The following is a 9,123-nucleotide window of genomic DNA, read 5'->3' as shown; positions in this document are numbered from 1 at the left end:
TATATATATATATATTTGCAACAGTTGAATCACAAGCATGTACAATAGTGCCTTCCAATAGTGATGCATTTATTGTACTGTGCAAAAGTTTAAAGCCAGAGAGCTAGTTGGATATTTATGCTTCTACAGTCATCCTGTCATTGTTTAAACTRATGTTGATCTTTTGACAATTTATAACTTTATATTGTAAAGGTATTTGTCTTTTCATGATAAATCTCATTTGTTAAGAAGCTGACTTTATACTGTTTTCTGCTTTTTTCCCTCCACTTGTCCCATTTCTTTTGATATTTCTAAATAGTAAATAAACATTTTTAATTTGACAATATGTTTCATATTACTCGTCTAATATTAGTGATTCAGCTTTACAAACTGTTTACACAATGTGTGGCAATGAATTCCCTTAAGTAGTTGCTTAGCAACAACACTTTTCTGTCCAGTGTTTGTCTGAGAAAATAGAGTAATTTCCCATTTACTTCAGTCCTCTGGCTTTTATCCCAAACATCAGTCTGCAGCTTTGTGCAGAAAGAGGCTTTTTTTTTGGTCCAGGATGTAACTAAGATACATGAGCCCTTTTCTTGTTTTGTGAAATAGAAAAAATGCAAATCCGGGAGCTTTATAATGCCTTGGTAATTTAGGCAGTAATACAAATGGAGAGCTATAGGAGAATCAATTACTTGTGCAGCAGTGCCACTAYAATGGTCTGTTATTTCAGTGTTCCAACCGTTTACACAAAACATTTCTCTGTTAGACTTAGGTTTAAAGTCAGGATAAAGAAAGTCGTGACTATCCTTGGTGTGTGTGCTTGGACTGTGTAAATCAGGGGGAGACTTTCAGTCTTGGGTTCTGGTCACCTTCAACTCAGAACTATTGCAGAACACTCTAACAGCTGTGTTTGCAAAGTTAAGGACAGTGTATGCTTACTTTAAATAATATTATGGAGTTTAAACGAAAGTTCAACTCTGGAAGACTATGGCCTCACCTGCTCCTGCTGACCTCTACGTCTCAAGCTCAGCTGCGTCCAATCATCGCAATCCCAGCCACATCCAATCAGCTCCTGTCTGCCAGTGCATAAAAACCTGTCATCTCAATCGCCCCGTCTGCATGCCAGCTGACCGTCAACCTACCACCACCCCTCCTCCACCCTCCATCTTCTGACGAGGGTGCACCTGATCCAGTTTTTCATGTCTCTTTCCAGTCCTCAACACCAGTGTCGGGCCCTGGGGGGATCAAATCTCCTACCAATTCAATTTCAAATTCAGAAATTCAAATTCAATTCCTGCTGGCACAAGATTTATCCCATAGAAATGACTGGGACAAAGAGTTGGAGGTAAGAAGGTGAGTTTAGACGTTGTGGGGAATGAAGCTAAAAAGTCAAAAGTGGAAGAATGGATGAAAACACACACACACACACACACTGTGTGGCGTGTGTGTGTGTGTGTGTGTGTGTGTGTGTGTGTGCTTGCGTGCGCAAACTGTATTTAAGCTTTGTCAGTGTGTTTTTGTGTTTTCATGTGGGTCTGCTTGCTCCTAATAACATATGAAGAAAAAACTCATAACATCATCGACTGAACTCAATTTTATTATGCAAAGTAGTCACACACACACACACACACATACACACTTCATGTTCAGCCGTTTCTCCTAATCTCATTGAAAGGTTTTTAATTTTACCTCACAGCTTTACCCTTTGACAGACTTTAATTTCACACTGAGAAAATTGTCACCCTCAGGAATTTTTCTTACGTATATATAAATAACTTTGAACAGTTGACACGTGAAACATTGCTGCAAACAAAACTTTGTTGCTGTGGTTGAAATGGAATTTTTTTTTGTTCAGAAAACATTTAGCTTTAGGTCTGAAGAACAGTGTTTTATGATCAGTCACACACTGCACTGATAAACATCAGATACAATAACATCGGATGTGGAGAATAACAGAACATTTTTGTCTAAATGTTCAGTGTACAAAAATGTAGTAAATGTACTAAAAAAGTCTTAAAATAAAGTATATTTTTACATTTCTCACAAATTGTTCATCCCTCCTCTTGAAGACTGTTGTTGAAACAGAAGTGGCCATACTGCTGCTGAGTGATGATCACAGATAATTAATCAATAGTGCAGAAAAAAAATAATATTCCTCACCTCGTTATAGACTGCTCACCTTATCAACAAGACATCAGAGCTGACATTTGAATCTTTGAATCTCACTCATCAGGATGATAAAATCTTTCTCCGCCTGAAAGAAAATCTATTTTGCTGAACGTAGCAATCTGCAGGAGATGAAAGATACAGATGTGCAGCCAACAAATAAACACATCACTTAACCTGACTGAAGGGTGCAACTGATCCCTTGATAGTTCTGTATGTGAGATCTACAAAAAAAAAAAAGCCCACAAACATTTAAAAGCACAAAGAGGCAGTTTGAGTGAAAAAAAGAGATGCTATTTTGGTGCAAAAAGGTGGTACATCCACAGCCTTCCTCCCACCTCAAAGTCAACTGTAACTGTAAAATAACACAAGAAAAACTGAAGAGAATAGAAAACAAAGACAGCTGAACAAAAAACAACTGAAAAATTTTTCACAACCATTTTTTTTATTTGCTGGGAAGAAAATAACTTTAAAATGAGTTTTGAGAATACAAAATAATTCATTATGACTATTTATACCTAATATTTGTAAAGATTTATTATGTGTATTACAAAGAGATGTACTGTTTGGGTACAGTAATGACAACTCAGTTACTTACACCTCTTAATATTAGCATCAACCCTTTATTCTTGTACTGTGTTAAAGTAGCAAGGAAAAATAAAAGTTATTTAAATACTTTGTCTGTTGCAGCTGAAATTTTTAGTTTGGGTGATTTTTTAAATCATATTTACAGCAAAAGTTTTATTTTGCACTTTCTTGCACCAACTTTTTGTGTTACGTTTAAATGTTGATTATTAGTCACGGTTTCATCAGCAACTGCAGGGCCAAGCTTCAAACTTGTACTTCTTAAAGTAAATGTATATATATTTTTTTGTTTTTCTTAGTAGAAATTGTAATTCATAATCAACACTGTTTGCATCTAGAGAATTGTCTGTTGTTTCTGTGAATCTGTTATTTCTCAGTAGCATGCTCTCTGCACCACTGGCTGCAGCACCACTAAAACTGATCAATCTTTCCTGCTCACTTCACAGTTTGAGACAAGTTTTATTTTATTTTACCCCATGTTTTTTTGTTGACTTAAACAAGAAAAAACTGCATTTTATATAAAAATGTAGAGAACATCTTACCATAACCAGCATAAACCCCCTATAAAGAATTACTTTATAAGCACTTTGTTCTCCCTACTTAGAATATTATTCAGATTAGTTTTTATTTTGGGAATATTTATCATGTCTTTGTGCATGCTTGTCAGAATAAATAAAGTCAACGTTCCTCAGGGTAGATGCACTACTCTTTGATTTTGTCCTTTTTAAACAGGCTCTACCTTCTTGTCTTGTTAAGTTTCTTCCTCTGGGGGTTGTTGTTGTCTGGAACAGGTGGCACAAATTAAAGGAGGGATATAAGTACTGCTTGTTACCACAAAAGTACCTATGCACTACACACTGTTGTTTTTTTATGGAACTTATAAAACAACAAGGCAATTCTGCATAAAAAAAAACTCACGTTATAAATGTTATGGGTTCAAACTAGCCTGCATTTCGTGTTGCTGTGAAAGACTGAAGAAAATATAACACCTTATGACAAAAAGCAGAATGTTTCAGTGTGCATTTGATTCCTGTGGAAAAGTAAAAAAAAAAAAACTCAAAGAAGAAAAACAGAATGAAACAATTCTTTGATTAGAATCTGATTGAATAAATAAATATAAAAACATGCAACCCTAGCAGCTTTTTAAGAATGTAAATGAGCAACGCACAGAATTAAAATGTTATTGGACAGGTTCTTAACATTTATACCCTTTTAAAATCTTAATAAAAAATAGAAATAAAAAAACAATGTCAAAGCACTGATATAAAAAATAACTTCTCATTATTTTTATCTGTATTCCGCCTGCATGCTCGGTTTTGTGGCAACAAATTAAAAAAAATGTTTTGCCCCCTGAAACAAGTCCGGGATGTCTTCTGAAATATATGAACCAGACCTCTGTCCTCTCCTCTGGAGCTGCACCATCACTATTTCCCTGCATCATTGACTGTGCCATGCAGAGAGCAGTAATTAAGCTGAGTAATCCTGTTTCAGCAACAATRAACTACAGCAGCCATAGCACATCTCCTCGTGAAGTAAATCACTGTGAAAATTATTGTAACATTTGCAAAGGAACATTACACTGTAGCTACAAGAAATTATGCACATAGTCCCCAGAGTATACTGTATTGCTGGTGTAAACTAATTAGAACTGTGCAGAAGCAGAGTTCAATCTACTTTGGACAAGAAGGTTTAAGTGGAAGATGTGTTCATATTTTAAAAGGACTGACTGGACAGGCTTATGACTAAATGAGCACCAACACAGACTTTTTTCATGGAACACACAATAACTATTAGTAGTTTGCTGTGATYCTTCTGATTTTGTGGAAAGTGGAATTACATTAAAAGGAACAGCTTTTTATTTTTCTCTTTGGCTTTTTTTGAGTTTTCATGTTAAATTCCTAAGAACTATATAATTTACTAATTTTGCAACACAAATTNATATATATAAAGTTTTGTTTTCATAGTTTTTGTGTGTTGCATTTCATTATACTAATTTAATCCCATTTTATCTCTGAATTTAAAAAGGCAGCATCAGGAACACTTGAGCAGCTTTTGTTCCTGAAAGGTTACTTTCACATACATTTTACTGAAGCGTACACAGCTGCTGAAAAGTTTCAGAGTTACTGGTAGTTGGGTTGAGGACACAGTCTTACCAGTTATTCAAACACTCTTTGCTGCTTATGACGTTCACCTCCATTGTCCTTTATCACCCTGCGGGTACAAACAATTTCTCTCCACAGCTGTGCACTGCCACAGCAGCAGGTTGGGTGTGTGATTGGTTTCCACCCAGACTTCCATGATGGATGTATAGCATGGTGGTTTGAGATGATGTCTACAACTACCAAAGAAAAAGCAAGGACTGTGCAGTCTACTTAAAGCTTGGACCAGTAACTAAAGTTTCCCCCTTTTCAAGTTTAGCAAAGACTGATTTAAGTTCAGTTTAATCAACTAATATAGCAAGGGGCATGTAGTTGATTAGTTGAAACTTCTTAAAATGTCAAAGCTACAGCAATCTTAGTTGTTACCACATTTCTTACAGATACACCCCTTTAATTCCTTTAATCAATTAATCAACTAAACCTTTTCCTCAGCAATACTTTATCAGTATTCTCTTCAAACTAACATTTCTGGGAGGCACTGCAATCATTGGCCATTCTGCCACCAACACATCAACAGTTTCAGCTGCAGATTTAAGTTCCTTTGATTTAAAAATAACTGCATAAAAGTAAATGTAAAAAAAAACACATTCATAGTTGGTAAACTGACAACTAGCAACTTTGTGACTGGTTGACTTGTTTCACTGTGAAATACCAGCTTCTCACAGGTACATACCTGACCCTAAACCTAACCAAAACTCTGTCTCCATTAGGAACAGTGGGTCCTCACCAGGCTGTGTGTACCAGGAAAAAGGCTAAAAATCATCACCAGCAGGTAGCAAAAACAAGCTAGATATATACTGTACTGTATATGTTTTTACATTAYCAGGATCTTTGAGGATGTGACGGAGACCATGGCTCCATCACTTATGAAATTGTTGTATACTTAGTGTATTGTGTTATGTGTAATTGACTTACAGAACAAATGTTTATTGTTTCATTTCTTTATTTTAGTTGAGTTCAGACAACTAGTAAGATATTCTTTACAGCAAAGGGATTGGCCATTCTTCCTGTATGAACAGAATGCAGTGAAAATGTCAATTACCGGTAGCTTCCTCAAATTTCTGTTTGTTTAATGTATGAGTTTAACAATTGAACAGTTTCAGAACAAGCATTTAGCTTTCCTGGTTTGTCYYCTCAGCAGGGTGGAGCAGCAAAAGGGGGACATGTGCTCCAGGTGCTGCTTAAAATCTCTTGGAGCATGCCATTTAGATTAGGATGRATAATGACGTGAAAACTTATGATAAATTAGATTTATTCTTTGATTGGTWTGTTGGTTGCAATGATTTTTATTTATGTAAATATTTATTGGTAGCTATTGGTTTGGTGTAAGGGTTGTGCAAATAATGTTTATTTCTTGTTTTCACCAATACCTCTTTTAATGTCCTGTAACCAGCCTGAGTATAAAGCCAGCTTGTTGTTTGTGCACATGTGACCTGCAGAACCCACCTCAAAATTAAGTTTAATTGTCAATTCCTCCCTATTAAACACTGAGCCTCCAGCAGTCAAAGTGACAGAGGATTAGCTAAATGTTTTGGTAATTGTCAGTTAAAATCACCCAAGAAACTCTGCACGCTGACTGTTTACCAAAAGATGAGCAATGGTTGCAGCAGTCAGAGCTGGGGTGAGAGCAGCYTGTCAGTTGTCTGATAGCAGTGGGTGTCATTTTGATGTGCATGCCCTGGAAAAGTGCCAAAGTAAGGCTGTTGTGTCCTTTATGTCTGTGGATTTACTCAGCAAAGAAAACGAGCCAATAACTCCCAGATATGTCTATAATTGTGGTGTTAGAGGGACTCTGGATTGTAGCCCATTAGAAAAAGAGCACAGAAAGCCTTGGGGCCTTTTATGAGACACAACAAGGAAAGAGATTGACAGCTGCAGTGAAAGAAGGACTGACTGTTACAATAAAGATTAAAGCACTGCACAGAGACCCTAACTTACACCATATAACTCATTACTTACATGGCTCCAGCATTTGGACTTTGTGATTGCAGAATTGGGAATAAAGACCAACTACAACTATTCTGTGTTTGTAATAGTTGCTGCTTTCAATGTATCACTTTATATTATTTTTCTTTATTCATTTGGTTTTGTAAATGGTATTGGACTCATTTACAGGTCACAAGTCCATCACAGGGCCACATTGAGACAAACAACCATTCACTCTCACCCACACCTAGGGACAATTTAGTTACCATTTAGCCTAACAGTCATGTTTTATGGTCTGTGGGAGGAAGCTGGAGTACCCGGAGAAAACACACGCATGCACGGGGAGAACATGCAAACTCTACCAAGAAGGGTTCCTTGCCAGGATTTGATCCAGCGACCTTCTTGCTGCCACTGTGCCATACCAAGAGGGAACAATTTACTCATTTCTAGGAACCAAATAATAAACAAACTCTACAAAAAGGATCAGCCCTGAATCATCTGATTTTAATATACTCATGAAGGTAGAGGGCACCATTGACAAAACATTTTTTTAATGTAAGCTTCTTTTAAAATTCTCCCCACTGTTCCAAAACAAATTACCGCTCTCTCATTTTTTGTCACAAGATGTGTCTTTGAGCAAAGCAATAGAGTGTGAAGCGTGAACTGTTTGATGCTGGATGTTTATAAGGCAAACTTGCCACCTGTAAAAATAGAGAAAAGCTTTGCTCTAAAAACATATTGCCATTATCATTTTCCACACATGGATTCCCAGTTTCTTCACACTTATGCATCAATGAGTTCATTTATGTTTTCTGAGTTTCTCTCCACCTCATTAGTTTTGGTGCACTTCACTTTAAAAGCCAGGCATAAACACATGTGCAACAAAACAACCTTGCAGTTTGACCCTTACATCTGTTTAACAAGGTGACAAGCTGTTATGGTTTGGAGGATCATTGATTTTTGAATAAACTTGTTTCTCTCCAGTATATTTTGCCAACTGGGATTTGTAGCTGCCTCAGTCTTCCAAGGAACAGATTTTCAGTCTCCAGTGCCTTCCTGTGCATGACGTCCATGYCCTCCTCTCTGTCTGCCTCCCTGCTTTCTATTGTCCTTGGTGATATACTGTAGTATAGTGTTGTACAGTACGACTGAGAGCACAAATCCCCCTGGGGTTTCAAGTAGGGTCAATTAGTACAGAGTGTGAAGAGAATCATTTACAGCAATACACACTGCACTTGTCAGTCTGACCTTTTTATGCACTTGCATGTGCAACTACACACATCTTTCTCACTCTAATAAATAAACTGAAAGTTTGAGGTGTAACAGCAGCAGACCATAGCAGACTTTGAAGATACTGAATTTGTCGCCCATCAATTTGGCTCAGATTTTTTTCTTTGTCTCTGATTCAGCCCTGACATTTTTCTCTTGAGCTCTTTTCCTATATTTTCTTCTCTTTTACCTCCATGAAATAAGACTGATTTCTGGCTCTTCACCGGTCACTACGTTATACTTTCAATTTCATTTCACCGGACACCTGCAGGAAACTCAAGGCTCTAATCAGGCATAGCTGTGGAATTTGCAGGTCTGATAACAAGAGCTCATAATAGCTGATTGTAGATTGTGGTGCTTTAGTTTATTGAGAGCCTATATGTCTAAAGATTATGGGGTTTCATTTTTTATGTAAAAACATAAAGTAAAAGCCTTTAATATCATGAAATGTCCTGGCTGATAATATAAAACAAAGTTTTGTTTTGTTTTGTTTTGTCTTGTTTTGATTTTAGCATTTTTCACTTTAATATGAAGTAAATTAGCTCTGCAGCTTGAGGAAAACGAACCTTAAATGTTGGTCATACTGTACACCCCTCATTTCCAGATGCTTTGTACGGGTTCAGTTACTCCCAATGCAACAGCACATGAATTTATGCAAATACATGAGTCTCGTTATGCATCTGACGTGCCTTGGTTCAAACTGTCAGTCCCAGTGGTCCATTTCCAGTTAAAACTAACAGAGTGTTTGAAGAATGATTGACAGTTTTGACATTCGGATTGTGTAAATGGCTGCTTTTGATGAGGCACGTCGAACTGTCAGATCAAACTGTTCTGTCAGTCGTTGATCTGTCTTTGTGGTGCCACATTGATGGAGAACAGACACTTTTACTCTCCGAATGGTCAAACCAGGCTGATCCCTCAATAGTGTTCTAGTTTGTTATTTCAATGGTTTCTTCAGGGGTTGTTGGAAATAAATTGGCACACGTTGCATCTTAATAAAAGCTATGCACAAATTACAACATAGCATAATATATAT

This window comes from Austrofundulus limnaeus, unplaced genomic scaffold (genome assembly GCF_001266775.1).
Source record: "Austrofundulus limnaeus strain Quisiro unplaced genomic scaffold, Austrofundulus_limnaeus-1.0 Scaffold459, whole genome shotgun sequence".
In the NCBI taxonomy this organism is placed as follows: Eukaryota; Metazoa; Chordata; class Actinopteri; order Cyprinodontiformes; family Rivulidae; genus Austrofundulus; species Austrofundulus limnaeus.
The sequence above is the reverse complement of the archived record's forward strand: the minus strand, read 5'-3'. Positions refer to the sequence as shown.